Genomic DNA, 26,704 nt, shown 5'->3' on the forward strand with positions numbered 1-26,704 from the left:
GCCGTGGCACACGGATGCACAACTGGAGCCGGAGTAGGTTCGTCGGGCATGAATGCAAACACTGCTTCAGTGACTTAACTGCAGATGCGTTGGGTTACTAACATGTGGGACCAACGGGCATCTGGCCCGCATGTCAGTGACACACCAATTGCATCTGCAGTTAAGTCCAGTGAATGCGGCATAGACGTTATGGAGAGACGGTGATTGTTTCAGGCGGGAAGCGCGCGCTAGCGATGGAAGGGGTTTTGGTAGGCCAGGGCGGTCAGACGCTGGCGTGGTGGTAAAGTGTGAACTCATGGATGACGAGCCTTTGAAGCATATGCGGCACGTATTGACAACCGCTCTTGTCGCCAGCTAGCCTTCAACGACCACCATAGACACCTCACAACCATGCATAACTTACGAATAATGGACGAATCGATCAGACACACACTTGTGTGCAGTGGCACTAAGATCGATCGCTCACGATAGTACATACTCGGTGCCATAGTACTCTCTCTAGCTAGGCTGTTTTATAGATTGTCGTTGTGATGGACGATGTACATGAGCAAGGCGCTTCGAGTATGACCGTTGGTGTTGAGCCAAGTGAATACATGCTCGGCATTCACGTAGGCCTCCATCAAACGTCTAAACAGTAATGCCAGGCACCGCCGGGGCGCGCAGGTGATGGGCTCGCCGTTTGCATTGCGCCATGAGCAGGACTTTGATTTAGAGGGCGACCTGCATGCATTAGCATGCTTTGACAACATGAGCGTGAGTTTCTGACGCGAAGTATTTCATTTTCATTTGGCTGACGAGGGTGTGTTGCAGCGACGAGTCCGTGGTTTGATTCCCCACATATGCATAATTTTGGTTTTTACAGTATTTCTTACTCCATTGACAGGTAGGCCCGCGTAGATAGATAAAGAACATGAGCTGATGAGGCGCATGCGGACTGTTTGACTTGTCAACCAGACAAATACGGAGCTATACACTGAGCCAGTGACCGTATAATCACCATATCTCCTATACAATGATCAAAGTGAGCTATCAAGACAAGTTCGATGACCGCCAATGCATTTTACTCGGTAATAAATGACCAGTATTGAAGGGGAATCCAAATTTCCTTCGTCTTCTGTCCTTCAGCTCTTGACAAACCAATGCACTATACGGTTGTCCGGCCACTCCACCCAGAGCTCTCACCAAGCGTCGTTCATGCCACCGCACTACACACTAAACAGTAAGGCAGCGATGGCATCCCACCGCGCTGAGTTCCTCGCCGCCCATGACCGCACACAAAATGGTAGGGAAGCGATGGCATCCCGCCGTGCCGAGTTCATCGCTTCTCGCGACCTCACACCTATGTGGGAGGAATTTGAAGATGCCAAGGCCGAATGGGCGGTAGAGCAAGAGGCGGCCAAAGCCGCACAAAGGGAGCGAAAAAGTCAGAAAGCAATCAAGAAAAGAGAGGCCCGCCGCTGCAAGAAAGAAGAGGACGCACGCGCTACTGCAGAAAGGTCGGCTGAGATCCAAGCATGGTGGGGTGTCGCTGATAAAGCCGGGAGGGACAACGGCGTCTGGCCAGCATGTGAGAAGTAGTAGTACTAGTAGTTAGTGTGTGTGTCTGCGTCTGAGTACGAGCATGTACCAGTACTACTAGTTACTACTGTAGTTTTTAGATCAAATTACCAGTACATTAGCCTAGACGAAATGGAAAAATTACTATCATATGCATCAAATGGCATCTCTTTCTCTATAGGAATTGAGATGCATGTCATCTCACTTCCTATGACTTTCATATTCCTATAAAATTCCTATCCTATGAATGAAAGGAGGGCTCCATTGGAGTAACTATTGTAGCTAGCAGTACTACTGGTACAGTAGTTTTCTTCAAGAAGCGGAATTCAACGAAGTCATGATGGTTCCTTCATCCGAGCAACTTCAAAGTGGGAAGTGGGCCTGTGATTTGATGGCTCATTAGTCATTGTTACTACGGCACGATGATTGGGGTGACTCTCCCTTGGAGTTCTGCGTGTATGGCAAGTGGACCAGGATGGTCGACGTCCCATATGTTGGCGAACGGAAGTATTCTTTCCGATATCGAGGAGCAAGGAAACCACGTGGTATAGTATCACTGCTGATTGGTTCTCAAAAAAAATATCACTGCTGATTTTTAATTATTTTTTATTTCTGATGAATGATAGCGTTTCAACTCTTACGACAAAGAGTGCCAAACACGGCACGTGCTGGATGTCCCATATGTCAGCGAAAGGAGTGGGACATGAACAACGTGGTAGAGCCCAGCGCAAAAAAAACAGCGTGATAGAGTGTCTCCACTTCTTCCACTTCTGGGTCGGAGACCACACGTAGTAGTACTTAGTGGTATGAACGACACAAAGTGCGACCTGGAGAGAAAGACACGTCTAGTTGGAAGGTCTTGGGTCATACACGTAAACAAATATAAAAGTTAATATGTGCCTCCAACTAATATAGTAGTAGTAGAGTACTAGGCACGTACTCCATAACACCACTGTGCATTGCACGTACAACATTTAGTGGTAGTACGTAGTAAGAGACAAATGCCGCCCAAGAGTTCCCTTCTCGACCCACTTTTAGGTGTTTGGTAGAGTGTATGGAGGGTGCATGAATCCACACTAGTTTAGCACAAATACACTAGAAGCATGCATGAAAAGAGCATGCATGAAGAGGGGTGTTGAGTTGAGCATGCATGAAGAGGGAACAACTATGCTGAGACGAGAACGCAAACAAACACACCCCATATGCCACACATGTTCATACCATTTGTGTCTTTCCACTTCACTTACTGCGCTACATTACTTAGGTTTGTACGTCCACTCCTGGGTACATGTCCGTCTCGTAGTTCCAGTCCCACGTGTTCTTCATATAGATGGAATGATCCTTGCATAACACGTGCACCTTGATGCTAGATGTCTCGCGTGTTGGCAAAAGAATGAACAAAGCTCATGTAAAAAAATAGAGTGGATGAACATAGATTTCCGACGACCGAGAAGGAGCAAGGAACCTCGTGGTGGAGCGTCTACACATAATATTTAATATTATTCAGCGATATAAAATCTCCACAGTGGACTGAAAGAGTACGGAACACGGCAGCCCATTATAGTTACATCATACTAGTACATGGCTAACCCACGCTATCACCATATTTCTTGGCTTCCGTGTGGCACCTATCTCTAGTAATCCAGCAGCATGTATCGCTTCTCCCTCCTCGTCTCTCTCAAAGTGCGACGGGCTGGCGTTTTTGCCGTCTATTGAGGTCGGTTAACTCATCACATATTAGCGCCATGCCAAGAGCATTCTAAAAGAAGTTCCTTTCACGTTCCATTTTCAAAAAGAAAAAAATCCTTTCACGTACGAATTTGACTGTATGCTTTGAGCAACTTGCATGTCCTATACTGCTCCTATTTGATACTCTAACTTAGCTAGAGGTTAGACTAACTCATGAGTAACCCTGAACTAACTATAGCCAAAGAGGTGTTTGAGTGACAAGGTTAGATTGACAATAAATGCACTTGATGGAGAGAGAAAAGTGATTTTTCAGTGGTCCCAATGAGAACTATCTCCGGTTAGCACCTTTTGGGTGGGATAGTTTTTTTTGGTGGGTTCGGTGCAACTTGCTCCAATTTAAACCCTTATGCCTGGATACTTTAGGGCTATTTGAGCCCCAACTAGCTCAAACTAACTCTAACCCATGGATCCAAATAGGGCCTATGGCCAGTCTCGACGCAGAGCAGTCGCGTGCACCGGGAAGCGGCGCTCTCTCGGCCATCGCGCCACTTCAAAGCCGGCGCCAGAGAGAGGTCTCCTCCGCTCTGGCTGGGCATTAATGCAGCACTGACGCTCCAGGGTGACGCTGACCGTTTCATGCGGGAAACGCGCGCTGGCAAGGGAGTATAGGTTTTGAACCGTTTCAGATGTAGTACTGGTAGTTTGCAAAATTACTCAATTATTGCACTCAGTTTTCTAAGAAATTGTGGTAAAAAACGTTACTCCACAACCCGTTTCCCTTCTCCTTCCTCTTCCATCGCCCGTGCACGTCCACGGGAAGCGACCGGTCAACCCTTATATAGGAGTGCTAGCACCAAAAGATGCATGCATGACCACTAAAATATCCATATTAAAAAAAGCGCCGATCCGGCAGGAGCATGGCGTATGTTGTTACCTTCGGCCGGGCCATGGCTACCGGGTGACGGCGACCAAAGAAGAGGTGGCCAGAGGGGAATGAATGCAGCTACTGTTTGGGTTCGCCGTCCGGCTTAAATAAATGTGCAGCATCATGTGTACCCACGGGTGCACAAATTGTAACATACGTGTCTGCTTAAGTGGGCGTCACGTAACTGATGTGTGTGAGAGAGATTCTGAGAGACAGAGTGCGTGTGTGCGACTCTACTCTTCGGACATGTACTCAACCTTTTGCATCGGGATATAAGTATAATGGTATTTACTTTAGCTAGTGATTTATGTGGCCATGTTAACGTGGTTGTGTAAAAAAATGTCACTTCCTGCTCGTGATTTGCGTTATATAATTACAAGCAAGATGCTCGTGCATCTATTATATATAAAAAGTACTTAACGGGTCAACTAGAACAAAGATATATACTAGAAATCTATCTATTATATATAAAAAGTACTTAACGGGTTAACCAGAAAAAAGATATATACTAGAAATTCTCACAAAAATTAGAAACATCTGTCCATCTATTTAGTAAATCAATAAACCACAACCATTAGATTAGATTGAAGTTGGAAAAAAATTACCCACCATGCTATGGAATTATGTAGCTGCCCAACTTTTCTATCTCAAACAGCCAATCGACATAGAAAGAAAAGCCAATCAAAGTTGCGGGCTCTCCATCCTCAAACGACATTGCCACCATGTTCTTGGATGCCCTAGCTTGGTCCTATCTATGAAGATCAATCAAGATTAATGCAGCCGCCATATTCCGGAGCCCATGGCCGGTCGACCAACCATCAGCAACAAGGTTAAGGCAGCCGCCGTATTCCGCAGCCCATGGCCGATCTACCTACCATCATCGGCTCAGGTTTTAATCTGCATGCCCCATGTACACACATGCAAGACAAAACCCTACAAAATCGATCCAAGACTTGCCTACAAGTAAGCAGTAACAAAGAGCTAGGTACGTATCTCAGGTTCTAATTTTTCTGCCCAATGTACGCACGTGCACCATGAGACCCTACAAGATTGATCCAATACTTGCCTTCTAGGAACGTGGTTCAAGTCTTGATTTTTTTTCTCCATATACACACATTCACCACACGTTGCGCTCGATCTGGATAGCACTGCATGTCCACTGTAGAAGAGAATGTCACCCATTGGGCAGTAAGAATTCAGAGACATTGTACAAGAATCGATTAGTGGGCAGCTGGAAGCTAGGGGTAAATTGTTGGATTAGCTTTATTTAGATGGCTTCATGGCTGATTAGCTCACCGTGAAGACTGGTCTATGGTAATTAGTGCAGACATAGACCTGAGTCGACAACGCACATGACGGCGTGCACTATTGTACTACCTCCATAACTAAATATAAGATGTTTTTGGAGTTCAAATTTGAACTGCAAAAACATTTTATATTTAGTTACACAGGTAGTACGCCGTATAACCAGAAAAGAAGGACATGCCGATGGATGCTCGAATTCCTTTTCACATTCCCCAGGGTCTTGGAGTACCTTCTTTTTATCTTTTAATTAGCTTTCCTCTCGACTTAAGAGCCCCCTATCAACATCGTCTTCCTCCAACGGTTGCTAGCACCACAAACTCCTATATTGACTCTCCTCGATTGTCATCCCCAATCTCCTTTGTCGACTCTCCTCAATTGTCATCGGCTCCATCGAGGAATCAGACGACCACCTCCAGTAAGTACCTATATGCAATCAATGGATCAACGATACTTCAGTTATACTCCAAGCTGTGTTCATTTAGAGAGATTTCACATGCCACCTCACAAGGTGGATCACTGAATTTGTTTGATTGCCACAAGGAACCATGCCCTGTCTAGATGTCAATCTACATTCATCACTACCACGAGTAATAAAATGATTGTGCAAAATTTTCCTCTTATTTCTACCAAATGGTATTTATGTTTATGGAGGGAAAGTTATTCAACAGAGATAGCTCAAGACAAAAGAAAATACAAACCAAGAGCAGTGCACAACCAGCGACTGGCAAGACTAAGAGGTAAGAAACAAGCTTCGATCAAAATCGACAATATTATACCTCATGAACCTGATATTTTTGTTAAGCACGTGAACAGGACTAAAAGTAACACAAATTTTACCAGGGCAAAATCAAGGAAAAGGGAAAGAACACTAGATATGTGAGCTCTATTATAAGTGTGTTTTTAGAATGAAGAAGACCAGACATTACTAACATTTAATTGATGCTAAATTAAAAAACTTTAACATGACATCGGAAAGGATAGATATGGAAATTCAGAACCTTGGATAACCAATATGCAAGTGTGAATGATGTGGTGCAGCCTTGACTGTGAGTGGTACAACAGAAAATAGAAAAGGACTGGATATCATTGTTCAGTACAAAGACAGGACGCCAAGAAGAATCTCAGAGAACAATCCTAAATTCATGGCCAAGAAGTATCCATTATTGTTTCCCTATGGAGAAGATGGTTACAAAGAAAATTTACCTTATACATATCAAAAGAAGATGCATAATGCAAGAGAAAGCATGTAACAATGCTAGAATACTATGTGTATCATCTACAACAAAGTATAAACCAACTGATGCACTTGATGATGTGTGAAAAGCTTACATTGCAGTTCATTATGGATGTCCTTGCATGCATTTTGATCAAAAGACATCAAGGAAACCTAAGAATGGAATTATATGTTGGCTTGCAAGACGCAACAGAGAAAGGAGATACAAGGGCTGACCAAGTAGGAGGGAGGATACTGCTGCCATCAAGCTTCATAGATAGCCCCAGATACAAAGCAAAAAACTACCAGGACGCTATGACAATATGTCGATGGATTGGATATCCCAACGTATTTGTGACATTCACGTGCAACACAGTTTAGTCGGAAATTCAATCAATGCTACAAGAACTAGGCCAAACAGCATCAGAAAGACCTGAAATTGTTGACCAAGTGTTCCACATAAAGGTCAAGGAGTTCATGAGAGACATAAGAGAAAGGGGATACTTTAGAAAAACACTCGCAAGTAATACCCAACTGCTTGATCACACCTCTTACTATTTCTCTATAGAAAAATAACTAAAGGTTATTTTAAAATTGCAGTTATATACACAATAAAGTTCCAAAAAAGGAATCTCCCACATGCCCACATAGTCATAAAATTCAAGACAAGTTGATCCATAATGATATGTAGTGGTTGAGAACTACATGTTGCATGGACGATGTGGCATGGTCGACAACACATGTATAAGAAAGTTCCTAAAAAATATGACAGCAATACCACCGTAGGTGAAGATGGATAACCAGTATATAGAAAACAAGATGATGGAAGATACATATAGAAGTGGGAAATATCAGGCACACACAAGTTTTTTTCCGAGAAAACGCAAATGGCTTTTGCGTTTCATTGCATTGGAAAGAGAGTGAATTTACATCCTCCTAGGAGGCAGTTTTTACACACAACCAACAGAGGCTCAGTGAACATCCCAGGATGATGGCAAAACGACCCTGAGCCCTTGAGCTCCAGCCTTTGCCCAACATCTGGTCTCGTCTTTAATCCTGTCTACAAGCTCATTCAGCGATGGGTTCACATAGTCGAAAACACACGCATTTCTATGCTTCCAAATCATCCACGGCACCAAAAGTGCCACGGATTTGTGCCCCTTGCGAAGCGCTGGCGGTGTGAATTCCTTTGCGCGCAGCCACCAATCCATGAGCGAGCCGTTGTGCTCGGGCGCCGGCGCCGGCAAGCGCAGCCAAGATAGGACCTCATGCCATGTCTGCTTATTGAATGGGCATGTGAGCATCAGATGCCCGATCGTCTCCGGTTCCTGGTCGCACAGAAGGCACCGTGGGTGGTGTTGCCGGCCACGACGTGCAAGTCTCTCCGCGTTCAGCAGCGATCTTGACATGCCAGCCAGTGGAAGAACTTCACCTTGGGCGGTGCCCAGCTCCTCCAAATGAGCTTCCAGGAGTGGCAGCCCGTCGCACCCTGGAAAGTTGCCCGGTAGCAAGACTGGGCGGTGTAGACGCCGTTGGCTGTCCAGCTCCAGAGCAGCCTGTCCGGCTCATTGGACAACTCGACATGCTGCACTAAGTGCCAGAGCTTAAGGTACTGTCCAATCTCTGGGAGGCCGAGCAGACCATGGATGCCACGCGCCCAGCTGTTGCCGGCCAGGGCCTCCGCCACCGTTCTCGATTTTTGGCGTTGCTTGGGGATGCACTTGAGAAGCATGGGCGCGAGCTCGTGGACGGATTGGCCGCCAAGCCAGCGATCCTCCCAGAACAGGGTTGTCCTGCCGTCTCCAATGGCCATGGTCGTGGAGGCATAAAAGAGCGCACGCTCCTCCGTCGTAAATTGCAGGTCCAGCCCCTGCCAAGCTCGATTTGTGTCCGTGCGCGTGAGCCATAGCCAGCGCAGCCTAAGTGATAGCTCCGTGCGCTCGAGGTCCCGGATGCCAAGGCCGCCATATTCAAGCGGGCGGCAAACCCTGCGCCAGTGACGTGGCAATGTCCACCGTGGGCGTCCGCGCGGCCGGCCCAAAGAAACCCGCGCTGAATCTTCTCTAATTGCTTCAGGGTTTTCTTTGGGGGTGCAAGCGCTAGCAGTTGATGGATCGGTATTGCATTAAGCACCGACTTGACGAGCGCTAGCCGTCCCGCTTTGTTCATCAGCCAAGCTTTCCAGGAAGGGAGCCGGCCCGCCACCGCGTCGACGAGGGGTTGCACCTGTGCTACGAATGGGCGGCGAGTGGAGAGCGGGATGCCCAGGTAAGTGACCGACAGGGCCACGACGGGGCACCCGAGTGGCTCCAGCAGCCCCTCACCGTAGTCGCCGGCGTGAAGGACCGTGGCCGAGCTCTTGGCGTAATTCACTCGGAGCCCAGAAGCCGTACCGAACACGTCCAAGATACCTTTGACGGCGGCAATCTCCTCGGTAGTGGCATGGCAGAAAAGCATCACATCATCGGCGTAAAGAGAGATCGCCGGAATGGCTCGCCGGGGATGCAGCTGCTGAAGGATGCCGGTCTGTAGGGTGTGTCGCATCAGCCTCCCAAGGGTGTCCACCGCCAGCACGAAGAGTTGTTGGGAGGCACACACAAGTTAAGGTATGCAACAGATCTCTATCGATAAAATACCTTTAATATATATATAACTAAAGGTGATAACCAAGCGACAACGCTAATAGAAAACGATAAGATCAATAGGTGCCTCAAGTACACGTACATATCAGGCAATGACGCGAGTTGAAGAATATTTCAGTTCAAAATACACTTTTGACATCCCTGCATCGAAAGGTTGCCTTTCCACCTGGAGAATGAGCAACAAATCATTTTATCTGATTATGCAGGTTTAACAAAGATCGTAAGGAAAGAAAGAGTGGGAATAACAAAATTTACACAGTGGATGGAGACAAACAAGATCCTGTGAAGCAAGAGAATTAACATATGCAGAGTTCCCGTTAAAATGGGTATGGAAGAAAAAAGAGAAAAAGTGGAGCAAAACAAAGAAAGGAAGGTCCATTGGAAGGATATATTATGCTCATACAGCAAATGCTGAAAAATACTACATGCGAATGCTACTTAACGCCTGCAAAGGATGCATGTCTTTCAAAAGGAACCGTAAATGGAGTTGCCCACACTTCATACAAATCTACGTGCGAAGCACTAGGATTTCGACAACAGAGTGGATTGAATGCATAAATGGGTCATTGGACTGGGTGATTGGCAACCAGCTAAGACAACTGTTCACAACTCTTATGCCACTGAAGTCACAAGCCCAAAAATATTGTGGGGGACATGCTCAGAAGTTGTAAGCGAACACATGGAGTATAGGCAGAGAAGACTATTGAACTATCCTACACTTTGACTAACAGATACACAGAAGCAAGGATACGCCTTGATGAAAGTATAGATAAGCTCATGAGACAAGCTGGAAAGACATTTAAGGAATACCCCGGAACACAACATCCGGATTCTTCACAGATAAAGGAACTTGGAAACAGACTGCTCAATGAAGAGATGAATTATAACAAAGAGGAATGAAAAGAACATCATTCCAGGATCTTTGGCAATATGAACTCTGAACAACTACATGCATTTGATTCAGTAATGGAATCGATGAACAAAAATTTGGGAAAGAATATATTTGTGGACAGCTATGGCAGGATATGTAAGGCATACCTACTGAGGCAATCACAACAAAGTTGTGTTCCGAAGGAAAGATAGTACTAGCAGTGGTTTCACCGCATATTGCAGCGCTGCTTCTATAGGGAGCACACTCGAGGTTCCACATCCCCCTATCCTTGCAGAAGAGTCAAGATGTTAAGGTTCCCACCTGACCTACTAAAAAAGACGTCACTTATACTATGGGATGAAGGTCCAATGGCAAACAAGATATGCTTTGAGGCGCTAGACAGAACCAAAGGTAGGACTATATCTGCCTAAACAAGTGTTCACAAATGGATAGCTATACGTAGCATTATCAAGATTCACAAGAAGAGATGGACAATGTGTAATGATAAATGATGAAGATAGCAAAGAGCATGATGTGGTCAATAACATTGTCTATACTGAAATATTTTAAAGGTATGGAAAAACAAAAACACTTTCAGTATGATTCTTAGATAAGAATAGATACATGAAAAATTTGTACACTTCAAACTATCTTCAAAATACAAATTAATAGCATACCAATGCTAACGTGATATGGCAGGACAAATATGGTCCACTGCTCTGCGTATGTACTAGAAACGTGCATCAACATTTGAAGGAAATAGTTAATCAATACCAGACATGTACACTATGGAGGTGTTTGTTTCGGGGAGAAATCCCCGGTACCTGTTTACGGAGTAATCAGAAAACGATACGCATGTTTGGTACATGTACACTGTAATCGCTTGCCTCCGTTAACGACTCCGGGCCAGCTCTGGATCGATACCACCGACACCCCACCGTAAACAATTCTGTTACCGCACCTCCTCCTCCCACGATCCCCTTCACCTCAACCGGCGCCGCCGCCTCCCTGGTCCCCATCGCCTCCCCTCGACCTTCTCCTCCAGGTCCGGTGCCACCGCATCCGCGGCACGCCCGCCGGCGGGGAGGACCTGCATCTCATCTAGGGATTCTGAATCTTGAGTGCTCATCTGCTCTCTCCTGAAAGAACCCATCGCCGCCAGGCTCGAGCCAGCTCTTCCCGTCTCTGATGGCCGGCGAGTCACCGGATGTGCGCCCCTCTCCTCCCGGGCGGCCCCCCCCCCCCCCCCCCCCCCCCCCGCCGGTTTCTTTTCCGCCCTAGATTCCTTAACAGGCATGAACCAAACAAAACAAGGATTTCTCCATTACATCCCCGTTACCAGCGTGATCTCATTCCTTTACCATTGACGTTACCACTCTCTAATCCAAACACCTCCTATATTTTCTGATATTTGTGGCTTAATATATAGTACAACCCAATATTAAGAGCATCTGTGCATCATTATAATTTGTATGTACAATGCGGTCAGACCTATTTTACTATTCTGTTATTATAAATACACTTTTGTCTTTCGGAAATACTCCCTCCGTCCGAAAATACTTGTCATCAAAATGGACAGAAAGGGATGTATCTAGCACTAAAATATATCTAGATACATCCTCTTTTATTCATTTTGATGACAAGTATTTCCGGACGGAGGGAGTATTAAACTAGAGTTACTCACAATTACACTGATTAATACATATATTTGTTCAATATGAATTGGGGTAAGGTTTATTATTTATATTTGTTAAATATGAATTGGGGGTAAAGGGGGGCTAATACTGCCGATTACGGTCCAAGCCTGGAAAAAAGTGGAGGGGCATATAAGAAAATAAACATTTTCCACTAACAGTCAGTACCTTAATTACATTATATTATTATATACAGTCGTACAAACATAATAAAAGGTTAATAAAAAATAGCAATCAGGAAAAGGAGAAAGGGGGGACCTGTAGGTCGAACAAAGCAGCCGCTGTGGAGGATGACGACGATGTGTCGGGCTGCCTCCACTGGGAACAACGACTATGCGTCCGGCTCGCGCGCTAGGGAAAGACAACGCTGTCGCATCCTCACGCTCAAGATGGATTCAAGCTGGCAGCGGAAGACAAGATCCAAGCCCACATCACCTGCGAGTCGAGCTGGCCTGAGTCGAGGACGAGCAAGCTAAAGAGAAGAAATGGAGAGAGCAAACTGATGGTAGCTGAGTTACCCGTCGGATCTCATCCGGTCATAGGAATTTTTGAATGAGCGAGCGGAGAGAAGAAGGAAAGGAGAAAGGGGATCGGGCAAGAGTAACATATTTTATTTGTAGGGAAGCAAGAGCAATACGTTTCTTTTAGCGGTGCAAGAGCAACATGCTCACATGTGAAGGTTTGAGCGAGAGAGAAAATGTGTGAGAGATTGCGTTGTGTGCATCTAACGTAGCCTGTTGGGCTAAAGCGCAACTAAAGAAAATATTATTTATAGAAAAACACAAGATTTTTTTCCTGGAAATTAAACACAAGATTTCCTACATATTAGCCAGGATTACGTACAGTGTACATGTTCAAGAAAAAGTACAGTGCACATGCCCCATTAAAATATAGTCCATATATTGTGTGTTTAGCATAAATTATAAAAAGAATCAAACATATAATACATAATCATACGAATATAAAAACCATAACAATACAAACGATTCATATTTGGACTCAAACTTAATGAGCATGGAACTTCTCTGCAGAATAACTATATATTTTACATGAAAGAATCTACCACGACATGATGGACCAAGGCAAGATAAGCTCAAATTTCATGACAAGTCGTATCAACACCAAAAACATGATCACTCGGACACAAGACAATCTTCAACAATTCGAGCGGATGTGCTTCTCCATATTCTCCCAAACATGGAAGGGAATTGCTATTATTGTAAAAATAACCACGTCACAACCAACCAAGAAAACTACCAAAGGTAATATTCTTTTAACCAAACTTTATTACATACTAGCCCGCACAATGTGCGGGCCACTTTGCTAGTTGCATAGAACATCAATATGCATTTTTTTTTACAAAACACCTATTGTGATTGACCATGCAGGAGGAATCCCATGTGTAAAAACTAATGATATCTCGAGAATTTTATCGGAAAACTGGTATCTCAAGAATGTCATCGAAAAAATGAAAGATGAGAGATAAGGTGAGGAGGAGTGGAGCCTGGTGGTGACTGGTGGTCAGAATTGGCGGAGGCATGGGGATGGACGGCACTGGTAGGCGCCAGCGGCCACCATGCTATATTGTTTCAGAGATTTCCTTTTTTAATTGCTGAGCAATGAGGTTGTGGGAGATAAGGATGTGGAGAGAGGTGCGGGTATCTTTTGTAAAATTATCATAGTTTGCTTTCTATCCGTCAGATATAGATCAGACGGTCTATATTACAAGATGGCAGGCACACCATCACCGCCAACTCGTTTTTTTACAAGGGTACAGATGATAAGTTTGTTGACTACTAAAGTAAAATGGAATTTGTCCATGTTATACAAGTAAATTAAGGTGATTGTTTATCATACGGGTAAGGTTGGATGAAGGGTGGTAGAAACAAATGCTCCGCCTACAGCATGTGTGTGTGAGATGGAGTCTTAGTGTGTGTGTGTGGTGTGTGTGAGAGAGAGAGAGATGGAGTCTTAGTGTGTGTGTGTGTGTGTGAGAGAGAGATGGAGTCTTAGTGTGTGTGTGTGTGTGTGTGTGTGTTTGTGTGTGTGTGTGTGTGGGTGTGCGTGCGTGCGTGCGTGCGTGCGTGTGTGTGTCACTACTAGGAAAAGGGCTATAAATGAAATTGACACTAATGGCACACCAGAGAAGTGGTGCGCCACTACTATATACTAATGGCGCACCATGTGGTGATGCGCCATTAGTGTGGAAGACGCTAATGGCGCACCAGACACAAGGTGCGCCACTAGTAACAATTTTTTTTTCATTTTTCCAAACATACTAATGGCGCATCCAGGCAAAGTGCGTCATTACTAGTTCTAACTAGTAATGGCGCACCAGCCACAGAGTGCGCCAGTACTGTATTTTTTTATTCTTTTTTTTTGCAAAACTACTAATGGCGCATCGTGGCAAAGTGCGCCATTACTAGTTTAAACTAGTAATGGCGCACTATGTCACGATGCGCCATTAGTATATACATAATTTTTTTTACTTTTTTGCAAAACTACTAATGGCGCACGGCTGTGTGGTGCGCCATTAGTATGTTGTGTTACTAATGGCGCATGGCTGTGTGGTGCGTCATTAGTAACCTGGGACCAGCTAGATATTTTGGACAACCACACCTATACACTCACTTTCCCCACTTCATTCCCTCCACCTTCTTCTCCAAGCTTGTCGGCTGCCTCCTCCTCACCTCATTTGCACCATAGATTCATCAAAATTAAGTGGTGAAATTACCTTTTTTGATAGGTAAGTAAGGAGAAAGCTATCTTCATGTTGTAGATCTACTTTTTTTCTCCCTAGCTCGCTCCAATAACGTGCACATGCACTTTTTGTGGCCTAGCTAGATCTATGTATGTTTGTGGTGTTGCATATGTTTGTGGTGTTGCATATATGTTTGTGTTTGCAGGTACCGGTATTTGAAATGCGATAGTTGCCAATATTTTGCCAGAATGTTGATTCATTTCCGTTTCGGCGAGAATTTTGGCACTATGCATTCTTTTTGATCCTATTTTTAGGGAAAGTCATGCCAAAATTTTCTTTGTTCTAAAATATCGTTTTGCTCTACCCCGCAGGCGACCATGATCCGCACGATGACCGAAGGCATCGTGAATAGGTTTTTGAGCTCCGCGAAGGCCGAGATACTTCAAAAGAACGAAACGGAGATAAGATGTCTGTGTCGAAAATGCAAGTTGAAGAGCCTTATTGCGGACCCGGATTCCAGGCAGGTGCGGGACCACCTGCTCTTGCGTGGTTTCATGGATGGTTATCGGTGGCAAGGTGATGAAGATGACTATGAAGTCGTCCATGGGGGCCGGGCAAGAAATGAGGAAGGGCAGCAAGACAACCACCACGGCGAGGGCGGGCGAGAAGACAAAGAATCTCCAGGACATGATCAGACGATGATGTTGCACACAGTCATCATGTAGAAGATGACGGACATGATGATGAGGAAGATCAAGACGAAGGGCATGATCATGAAGATGAAGATGCCGGAGCAGACGATGATGGAGGTTGGGTGCAGGACCCTCATATTCAAGAGCTGCTTCTCAAGCAGACGAATAACGCAAGAGCTGCCGCCCGAGAGAAAGCCAAGCTGGATCAACTGGAGATAGACGCGGTTACTCCATTGTATGAAGGATGCAGGCCCGAGGATACCCGCCTGAAAATAATGCTCATGGCTCTGGAGATGGAGGTAAAACACAAAATGACCGATGCATGCTTCGACGAGAACGTGTCATTCTGGCACAAACGTCTTCCCAAGGGGAACAAGTGCCCGACTAGTTTCGAGGAGGCGAAGAAAATCGTGTGTCCTTTGGATTTACCGCACGTGAAATACCATGTGTGCATGAACAATTGCATCATTTATCGGGACAAGCACGCGGAGTCTACCATATGTACGGTGTGTGACGTCACTCGATACAAAAAGAGGACGAAAGCTCCTCGACAATCGGTGTGGTACTTTCCAATCACTCCTCGTCTGCAGCGGTATTTCGCGGAGCCTAAGGTAGCAAAGCTCCTGCGTTGGCACACGGATAGGAAGGAGAAGAAGCGGGAAGATGACGGAAATGATCCGGAGATAAATAAAAAAGACAAGATGCTGAGTCACCCTAAGGATGCGAGCCAGTGGCAAGCGTTGAACTTCAAAGACCCAGAATTTGGGAAGGATCCAAGGAACATCGTGCTGGGCGCGAGCACTGATGGATTCAATCCGTTTGGCAGCCAGAGAAGCACACATAGCACCTGGCATGTGTTTGTGTGGATGTACAACCTTCCCCCTGGTTGTGCATGAAGAGGAAGTACATTCATATGAGTATGCTAATTGAAGGGCCAAAACAACCAGGGAACAACATCAATCTGTATTTGGGGCTGCTGAAAGAGGAGCTAGACACGCTGTGGAAAACGCCAGCCAATACGTGGGACGCCGCAGAGAAATAATATTTCCCTATGAGAGCCGCACTGCTCACGACGGTGCACGACTATCTCGGTTACGGATATCTCGCGGGGCAGGTGGTCCACGGATTTTCTGGATGCGTAAGGTGCATGGATGACACAACGTATCGCCAGCTAGATAGAGATCCCGGGTCTTCGAAAACCGTGTTCATGGGACATCGAAGGTGGCTTCGCGATGATGACCCGTGGAGGAAACACAAGGATCTGTTTGATGGTGAAGCCGAACCCCAAAGGCGCCCGCATACGAGGAGCGGCGAGGAAATAGATGAGCTGTTGAAAAATTGGAAAGATTGCCCATTGTCGAGAAAGAAGCAAAAGGCGCCAGAGCCGGGAAAGAAGCAAAATGTGCTAGAGCCGCTTCTGAAGGTATGGAAAACGAGGTCTGTTTTCTGTGACTTGTCGTACTTGAAGATCCACCGTGTGCCTCACAGCCTTGATGCCATGCATATCACGAAGAACGTGTGCGAGAGTCTGCTTGGTACCCTGCTCAACATGCCAGAGAGGACCAAAGATGGGCCGGAAGCAAGGGCAGACTTGAAATCAATGGGCATCAGGCAGGAGCTTCACGCTAATGATGATGATGATGAGGCGAAGCAGGACACAAAAAGTCGTCGCAAAGGCAAAAAGGCCAAGAAGACCGGAAATGACTACCCTTCCACGTGCTTCACTCTAAGTCAGGAGGAGATCGAGCAGTTTTTCACCTGCCTCGTAGGAGTAAAACTTCCTTACGGTTACACGGGGAAGATAAGCAGATACCTAGACCCAGCGAAGCAGAAGTTCAGCAGGATGAAGTCTCATGACTGTCACGTGATGATGACGCAGATACTTCCAGTTGCAATCTGTGGGATCATGGACGCGCACGTCCATGAAATGCTATTTGGCCTATGCAACTTTTTCGACGTCATCTCTCAGAAGTCGGTTGGCGTGAGGCAACTCAGAAGGCTACAGGAAGAGATAGTGGTGATACTATGCGAGCTTGAGATGTACTTCCCGCCCGCATTCTTCGACGTTATGGTGCATATGTTGGTCCATATCATGGAGGATATCATCCAACTCGGGTCGACGTTCCTGCACAGCATGATGCCGTTTGAAAGGATGAATGGTGTCATCAAAGGATACGTTCGCAACATGTCACGTCCAGAGGGAAGTATAGCCAGGGGCTTACTGACCGAAGAGTGCATCTCCTACTACACAAATTATCTAGGCATCGAGAACCCTGTTGGTCTGCTCGTCAACAGGCACCTCGGCAGGCTCGCTGGATGGGGTCACCGTGAGGGTCGCCGTGAAATGCATGTCGACTTCGAGGGTCGACTCACCGACTTTGAAAGAGCAAACCTAGTCGCGCTACAACACATAGACGTGGTCGATCCTTGGGTGGTAGAGCACAAAACCTTTATTGAGAAGACATACAATGACCGAGGCCAACAGAGGACGGACGGAGATATAATCAAAGAGAACAACTCATGTTTCACGCATTGGTTCAAGCAGAAGCTTATGTCGTACCCTTTACATGAGGATTCTTCCGCGGAAGAACAACTCATATTCGCCTTGTCACAGGGCTCCGAGCACAACCTGATGACCTATGAGGCGTACGATATCAACGGCTACACATTCTACACCGAGGACAAGGACATGAAGAGCGATGATTATGAGAACTCCGGGGTAATGATGGAATCCTACACCGGTAACGACAAGGACAGATACTACAGAAGGATCGAGGAGATCTGGGAGCTGAGCTACGCTGGAGAGAAGGTCCCGATGTTCCGTGTCAGATGGGCCAAGAGCGTCCTAAAAGAAGACCGGTATTTCACCACCATGGTTATACCCGAAGCCAAATCCAAGACCGCGGGCGCAAACGTCACCGCAAAAAATGAGCCATGGGTACTGGCTTCCCAAGTGAACCAATGCTTCTTCTTTACCGACCCGCCAAAGCCCAGTCGTGTTGTCGTGAGGAGAGGCAAAAGGAAGATCATCGGAATGGATGGAGTAGCCAATGAGCAAGACTTCGACAAGTACGGCGACCAGAAGATCGAACATGACGACGACGATGAAGTAGCAGCATACACCACAAGACGAAGCAGGACCACCCTACCTAAAGGACGTCCGTTCCACAGAAGAACTCCATTTATGAAAAAGAAGGGCAAGAAGATTGTGAACAGATAGCTAGCTAAGATCGATTGTATTTAAATCGTAGTCTTCATTTCTCGGGCACTTTTTGATATCATGAATTTTAAATTTCATGGGCACTTTTTGAATTCATGAATATTTTTTCAAATTTGATGATATTTTTTCATATTCAATATGATAAAATATTGAATATTTATGAGGACACTCGATCTCGACCCTCCTCCCTCTCGATAGCTATCCCCTTCGCCGCCGAGCACCCCCCGCACCCTCCCCCCGCTCCACCGCCGCTGACGACCCCCCGCACCCTCCCTCGCTCCACCGCCGCCGCCGACACCCCGCACCCTCCCCCACTTTTTGATGATATTTTTAAATAACAAATTTGATGATATTTTCAAATAAGAAATTTGATGATATTTTCAAATAACAAATTTGATGATATTTTCAATTAAAAAAAATTTGATGATATTTTCAAAAATAATTGATGATATTTGATGATATCTTCTGTTCTAGTCCTCATGAAAATAACAAATTTGATAAAATACAAATTATTAGATGCAACAAGAAATAATGAAAAAAAGTTACTAATGGCGCACCAAAGGAGGGTGCGCCATTGCTATCAGAAAAAAAGTTACTAATGCCGCACCAGAGGAGGGTGCGCCATTGCTATTAAAAAAAAAACTACTAATGGCGCACCAGTGGGTGGTGCGCCATTGCTATAGTGTCTAGCTGGATACCCCTTCGCCCGATCCCCCCTTCCCTCTCCCTCGCCAGATCCCTCTCCCTCGATCCACCGCGCCGCTCCCTCCCTCGTCCCTCCCTCCACCGTGTCGCCGCCGCCGCTGCCCCGACCCACTGCGCCGCAGCCGCCCACGCGCCCCCGCCGCCTCCCTCTCCCCTTCCTCCCCCTCGAGTGCCGCCTCCCCCCCGAGCGCCGCCTCCCTCGCCTCCCTCAAAACCCTAGAAGCCCGCGGCCTCCCCGTCGTCTATCCCTGCCTCCCCCAAGCTCGACGTCTCCGCCCTCCGTCGTCTCTGCTCCGGCCACCACCAAATCTCTCTCGTCAGAGCTGCCCCTCGACGGTGGCTAGCCTCGTCGGACGCGCTCCTCGACGGCGGTGCGAGCCTTCCCGCGCGGCCTGGTTAGTCTCTCTCCCTTCCTCCCTCTCTCCCCCGCTAATCCCCATGCCCCCACGAGGCGGCGACCTAGGGTTAGGAGCAGGAGCTCGCCGCCGTCGCCCCGTCGTGTCGTTGCTGCTTCTTCTTGCGACTGCCTTTCCCGCGCGCTCGTGCGCGGACGCCGGGCCCCACATGCTCGTGCGTTGCCGCCGCCACCGTCACGCGGCTGCTGCTTCTTGTTGCCAGTCTCCAGTCTAATGAAAATAGTAGATTCAGTTAAAACAACCCAGTGGGAATTAAGAATTCAAACATATAGCAAAGGCAGATTTCTCGCGAACTCTACCATCCAGTATCCTATGAATCAGACATTCGCGAACCTGTGACGCCCGGATAGTTAAGCTACAATAACCCTCTGCTAATGATGCCACATCACTTCGATTATTGTTGCTAATCTCGCATTAGTTCGAAAACCGATTCAATTTCAAATTCCAAAAAACAAGTCAAATTTTATTTCTTCAAAACTGATAAGGAAAAATGTTCGGTGGGTGGCAAACATTCACTAAGTAATTACCATGTAGGAGCTAACATTAAATGGATTTTTTAATTTTCCCTAGAATTAAATAAAGCGAGCAAGCATCCCTTAATTATGCCCATTAAAATATGAACTTAATTTCAAACATTTCCAATTAACCCCAAACTTTTTGGACAACACCCAAAATATCAGGAGGTGATTATGTGAGGAGTTTCAACTTTAATGAAAATCATTTAGTACCTAAACTAAATACAAAACAGTAGATAAATAACAAAAACAATAAACAAAAAAAGTGAAAAACATAATACCTGACCTACTGTACACTTAGGCCCGATTACTACAGTAGTAGCCCAGCCCAACTCCCCCTTTTCTTCTTCCTCTGTTCACAGGGGCTGGGTGGCCGCTGTGCACCCGTCCATGTCGCGGATCGGCCACGTGCTGACCATCCCGTGGATCCCCGGCGTCCTACAAGACTTCCCTCGACGCAATGGTCGAACCCTAGCCCACACTCTTCCCCCTCCCTCGCGCCGCTTTCTTCCCGCATCGCTCGGCCAACACCGTCATCGCCATGGCCACCATTATTCCCGCGCGCACCGAGCTCCCCGCCGGCTAAGATCACACCTGGAGCATCGCCCGCCTCACCCGCATCGATTGGAAGGACTGGATCGAGATGGAGTGGACCACATCACCGGGATCGACCTCATCCCCTTCCTTCGGTCGCTGCCATTCAACCTCGTCGATCGCCGTCGTCTATGCTTCTGAACCTTTGCCGAGCCACTCGTGTGCTCCGATGTGAGCGCCTGCACCTTTCTCCTTCTGAGCTAGCTCGGATTCGAGCTCGAGCACGCCACCGCCGTAGCCATAGCTCCCCTGTCCGCCATGGCCGGAGCTCGTTCGAGCTGTCGCGCGCTGCTGCTCTCGTGTATGCGCTGCTGCTCCCGTGTACGCGCTCCCTGCTGCTCGGTGCTGCTAGTCGCGGCTGTTGCTCAAGCTGCCGCTGCTCGCCCGCGTCCAACCGCGTGTGCCCCCGCCTGACCCTCCATTGCAGACGCTCGTCCATTGCTGCAGCCGTCGCCCCGGCCAACCCATGCCCGTGCCGTAGGGACGTTCACCGCCTTCGTCGTCCGCCCCACACCGCGACCCGACTCCCTCTGCTCCGCCCTGCGCACCACCTCGCCCCGTAGCCTACTGCTGTGGCCTTCCCTGCCGCCTGCCGCCGACCACGGTACGGCCACGCCTGCGACGGCCGGCTGCGTCGGCCGTGCACGCCCGAGCTCCCACGTATTGGCAGCCTCGCCCGGCGCTGCTTGTCGCCGCCCGTTGGCGCCCCCGAGCGCCGTTGCTGCTCCCTGTTCTGCCACTGCTTGTTGCTGCTCCCTGTTCTGCCACTGCTTCTAGCCACCACCGCTACCCCTTTAGTAATACGGATGTGTACTGTAGCTATTGCTAGCTTTAGGAATATTGCACTGGTTAGCCCTTTGGACAACCCCTAAACGGTGGCTAAACAATTGTTAACAGGACTAAAACAAATATGAGAAGGTAGTACACTTGACAAGCTCCAAGTTACTCCATTGGACCAAATTCAAATAAGGCATGGATTAAATCCTGTGAAAATCACCAAATCCAATGTTAGTATATTTTAACAGTTTCTGGAATTAACAACAAGTGGCACTTTTCAAGCAAAGTTTTTATTAAGCAAATGAACTCTGACAATGATGCAATTAATACCATCTTGTAGATCACAGGAAATTAGTCAGTATTGATATAAGCCACTAATCCATAGTATGGGCACAACAATAGTTATAGCTTTTGGAAAACAGCTAAGTGAAGTTTAAAAAAACTGAACAGTTCCCAGACTTAGCCAATTTTCAGGAATTCCAAATAGCTGATTAAATCTTCAGAAATTCGTAGAAATTCATCTGTAACTCGGATGGACCAACTTTGTACATGAAAGTTGCTCAGAACGCCGAGACGGTTCCGGATACGCACCCGTTTGTCCGCCACACATCCCTAGCATAGCGAACATGCAACTTTCCCCCTCCGGTTCATCTGCCCGAAAACGTGAAACACCGGGGATACTTTCCCGGATGTTTCCCTCCTTCACCGGTATCACCTGCTACCGTGTTAGGGCACACCGAACACCATGTATTGTCTTGTTACGCTTTGTGATGCTTTGATTGCTCTGTTATTTATTGTGTTCCCTCTCCGTTACTTCTTTCCGATAGACCCCGAGACTGCTGGTGACCCCCAGTTCGACTACGGAGTTGACAACCCCTCCTTGCTAGAGCAACCAGGCAAGCCCCCCCCCTTGATCACCAGATATCGCCTATTCTCCTCTATACTGCTTGCATTAGAGTAGTTTAGCATGTTACTGCTTTCCCTTAATCCTATTCTGATGCATAGCCTGACATTGTTGCTACATCTGTTGATACCTTACCTGCAATCCTAAATACTTAGTATAGGATGCTAGTTTATCATCATTGGCCCTACATTCTTGTCAGTCTGCCTTGCTATACTATTGGGCCGTGATCACTCGAGAGGTGATCACGGTTATATACTATACATCATACATACTATGCAGATGGTGACTAAAGTCGGGTCAGCTCGTTGAGTACCCGCAAGTGATTTTGATAAGGGGGCTGAAAGGACAGGTGGCTCCATCCCGGTAGAGGTGGGCCTGGGTTCCCAACGGCCCCCGACTGTTACTTTGTGGCAGAGCGACAGGGCAGGTTGAGACCACCTAGGACAGAGGTGGGCCTGGCCCTGTTCGGCGTTCGCGAATACTAAACACGTTTAACGAGATCTTGGTATTTGACCTGAGTCTGGCTACTGGCCTATACGCACTAACCAACTACGCGGGAACAGTTATGGGCACTCGACGTCGTGGTATCAGCTGAAGCCTTCGTGACGTCAGCGACTGAGCGGCGCGCGCCAGATTGGAACGTAAGCCTGCTCTTGTATTAAGGGGGCTAGTTCTGCTTCCGGCCGCGTACGCAACGTGCAGGTGTGCTAAGGGCGATGGGCCCAGACCCCTGTGCGCTTAGGTTTAGACCGGCGTGCTGACCTCTCTGTTATGCCTAGGTGGGGCTGCGACGTGTTGATCTTCCGAGGCCGGGCATGACTCAGAAAAGTGTGTCCGGCCAAATGGGATCGAGCGTGTTGGGTTATGTGGTGCACCCCTGCAGGGAAGTTAATCTATTCGAAGAGCCGTGATCTTCGGTAACAGGACGACTTGGAGTTGTACCTTGACCTTATGACAACTAGAACCGGATACTTAATAAAACACACCCTTCCAAGTGCCAGATACAACCCGGTGATCGCTCTCTAACAGGGCGACGAGGGGAGGATCGCCGGGTAGGATTATGCTATGTGATGCTACTTGGAGGACTTCAGTCTACTCTCTTCTACATGCTGCAAGACGGAGGCTGCCAGAAGCGTAGTCTTCGATAGGACTAGCTATCCCCCTCTTATTCTGGCATTCTGCAGTTTAGTCCACCGATATTGCCTCTTTACACATATACCCATGCATATGTAGTGTAGATCCTTGCTTGCGAGTACTTTGGATGAGTACTCACGGTTGCTTCTCTCCCTCTTTCCCCCGTTTCCATTCTACCTGGTTGTCGCAACCAGATGCTGGAGCCCAGGAGCCAGACGTCACCATCGACGACGACTCCTACTACACTGGAGGTGCCTACTACTACGCGCAGGCCGCTGACGACGACCAGGAGTAGTTTAGGAGGATCCCAGGCAGGAGGCCTGCGCCTCTTTCGATCTGTATCCCAGTTTGTGCTAGCCTTCTTAAGGCAAACTTGTTTAACTTATGTCTGTACTCAGATATTGTTGCTTCCGCTGACTCGTCTATGATCGAGCACTTGTATTCGAGCCCTCGAGGCCCCTGGCTTGTATTATGATGCTTGTATGACTTATTTATGTTTTAGAGTTGTGTTGTGATATCTTCCCGTGAGTCCCTGATCTTGATCGTACACATTTGCGTGCATGATTAGTGTACGATTGAATCAGGGGCGTCACAAGTTGGTATCAGAGCCGACTGCCTGTAGGAATCCCCCTTCCACACTCCTTGGCCAAAGTTGAGTCTAGTCATTGCAAAACTTATACTAACATGGTTGTGTGCCTTACGGGCCCACGTCGCCATTGGGTGGTATTAGGATCTTTTACTCCTCGATCTATACTCTGGGACTCTGATCTCTCTGCTATTCGGGTTAAATGATTTTACTAAATCTGACTTTAGGTTCTCGTAACAGCCTTCTCCCGGAGAGCCCCTTGTTATAGATGATCGTCTGCTGCACCAGAAGGATCCAAAGATACTCACCGATGTTCTCTCGAAACTTTATGGTCACTTATGCAATGCCCTTCCATCGGTAAACCCCTATGGATAAGCACGTATACTCGCCATTCATGCAATGTTTCCCAGTTGATCTTGTTATTACAAGATACCTCGAAATTCTCTCTGTTGTTCCGAGAATCCTTTGAGCTTACTGCCTTGCTGTTCTTTGTCACATGAATACCCCTACGGATAATTCTCGCACTTATCAAGTATCCGCTCATTCCCCGTTGTTCATGTGTTTTGCCAAACACTTCAAAATATCATTCGATCTTTCGAAAATCCTGAGCAGCCTGTTGCTCTTGAAATTCTTGCTTGCTTGCATTATGGATAATCCCATAAGTTTCGTAATCTTATTGGCATCCCTTGTCTCTATCATTTTAAGTCCATTGATTCAATATGTTGAGGATGCTCGCATTCCTCAGTCGAATCCTAGGATTCATCCTTCCGGCTCAGGCGTCATTTGGATATGAGCTGGTTCTTGACCAATCAATGCCTTGATCGTATGTGCTTCCAAGTCTATTGAACTTATTCATTTTCGATCAGAATGATTGCTTCTGATCCCTTGATTTGGAAATCACAAAATTTATTTGCATTAAGCTTTGAATTAGTCAGTTGTTTCTATAATCCGATGCATTGGCATTCCTTCTTCCTTTGATTGAGTTCCGATACTCACATCAGCCCCATTGTGGACCGCCATAACCATTGTTGGGTTATTATCCGACATTGTCCTTCACAACCAAAATTCTTGTGAGTTCTTTACCTGATACATAATGCCCTTGGTACATTGTATCATCTGCTTGGCCAACCATGCTCTGCTTTCGAGCTGGTCGTATTTACTATTGAAGCTTGTGGTATATGTTTCCACGATACCCTGACGGGTTGAACCTATGCCTTCCTTTATATGTGTGAACTCGGAAGTTTTCACGAGTCATACTCATCTGGTATTTCACCAGATAAAACTTTCATCACTAATGCCTTTATCAAAGCGAAAAGTGAATGGAAGGTTATACATTGAAGAAGTGGGAGTCGACCTTGAACCTTGCGTTCATGCCCAGGGACACGATGTATAACTTATCATGGAAGCTGCTCGTAAAAATAATTACCCCCTTGTTATAAGTTCATCTTGTATCCGTGGTTCGATCCTTTATGATCGTGGATTCCGACCATGTTCCCCTTTAAATACCATTTCTCGTGCAAGTGTAAGTACTTGTCTTCTGTAGAGCATTACCCCAGTCCAACCTCTACTTTGATCTGTCGTCGAGTATTACCCCCCTGGTATCTCGAGATTATCACGGAACTGCATAACTTCTTATGAGTTCTTCATCAAGTACTACATTCTCACTGATTCCAAATTTTTCACGGGCTCTGAGTTATTAAACACTCAAAGACACCGATAACTGAATCGAGTCCGCACCGCTATTAAACAATTCTTGGAACCTTCATTACCTATGACTTTGAACTCGATCACGTCATTCCTAGCCTGCTCGGTATCATTATCGTGCCGATTTTAACTATGCTACCTGGTCCTTAATCCCGGAGCACAACTTTCAACGATGAGCTAAGCTTACATCGATCTTCCTCATCATATCATTTGTCCTTGAACAACAAGCTTGATTTCGAGTTTGTGTCGTACCCATGATTTCAATAACTCTTTGCTTCATCATTCGTTTGACTTGATGTCATCGCCGATTGGTTACATCTTCTTGAAACCTCTTGACAAATGTGTCGTGATCATCATCAACATTCTAAGGTCTTCCAAGATATCAATTGAATTCATGATGAGAAATAACATCCTTGCCCTCGATGATTGGTGCTATCATCGACCACTTTATTGCCTTCCGTTTAACACAAACTTGTTCATGCTTTGTGTATACCTTGAGTTCCGTGCTATCCAACAATTGTTCTTCTTTACCTTGGAGTATTACCATCTGTCTTGTCAAGAATGTCATGAGACTTTCACCACCTCTTATGAATTATTGATGCAAGTAATACTTCTCACCATAACCTTCCCTTCTTGGTTCCTGTGTTGATTCTAACCGGGATTCCAACAGGTGAACGGTACTGCGTGGATTTTTACCTCTAACAAACCTATTGCTTTGAAGTTGATGGTCGGTAGTATGTTCTTAGACTATTGGTTGTTGAACCACCATTCTAATGTTGATCATGCTACCTAAGCCCATCTTCGGGTGCACCTTTCAATCAATGTTCAATTGTGTATGCTTTCCTCGAGCATACATCATT

The 26,704-nt window shown here is 46.6% G+C and overlaps 1 long non-coding RNA gene across 2 annotated transcripts; it reads right to left on the reverse strand.

The window, feature by feature from the left end:
- Nucleotides 1–4,657: 4,657 nt before the first annotated feature.
- LOC123044781 (uncharacterized) lies at nucleotides 4,658–12,629 on the reverse strand. Of its 2 annotated transcripts, XR_006420405.1 has the most exons (4): nucleotides 12,415–12,629; nucleotides 12,155–12,331; nucleotides 9,414–9,497; nucleotides 4,658–5,899 (listed from the first exon to the last, which is right to left on the reverse strand). It is a non-coding gene; the product is annotated as an uncharacterized lncRNA (long non-coding RNA). The 2 variants fall into 2 exon arrangements; XR_006420406.1 differs by lacking the exon at nucleotides 9,414–9,497.
- Nucleotides 12,630–26,704: the final 14,075 nt, after the last annotated feature.

Source organism: Triticum aestivum, chromosome 2B, assembly GCF_018294505.1.
Source record: "Triticum aestivum cultivar Chinese Spring chromosome 2B, IWGSC CS RefSeq v2.1, whole genome shotgun sequence".
NCBI lineage: Eukaryota > Viridiplantae > Streptophyta > Magnoliopsida > Poales > Poaceae > Triticum > Triticum aestivum.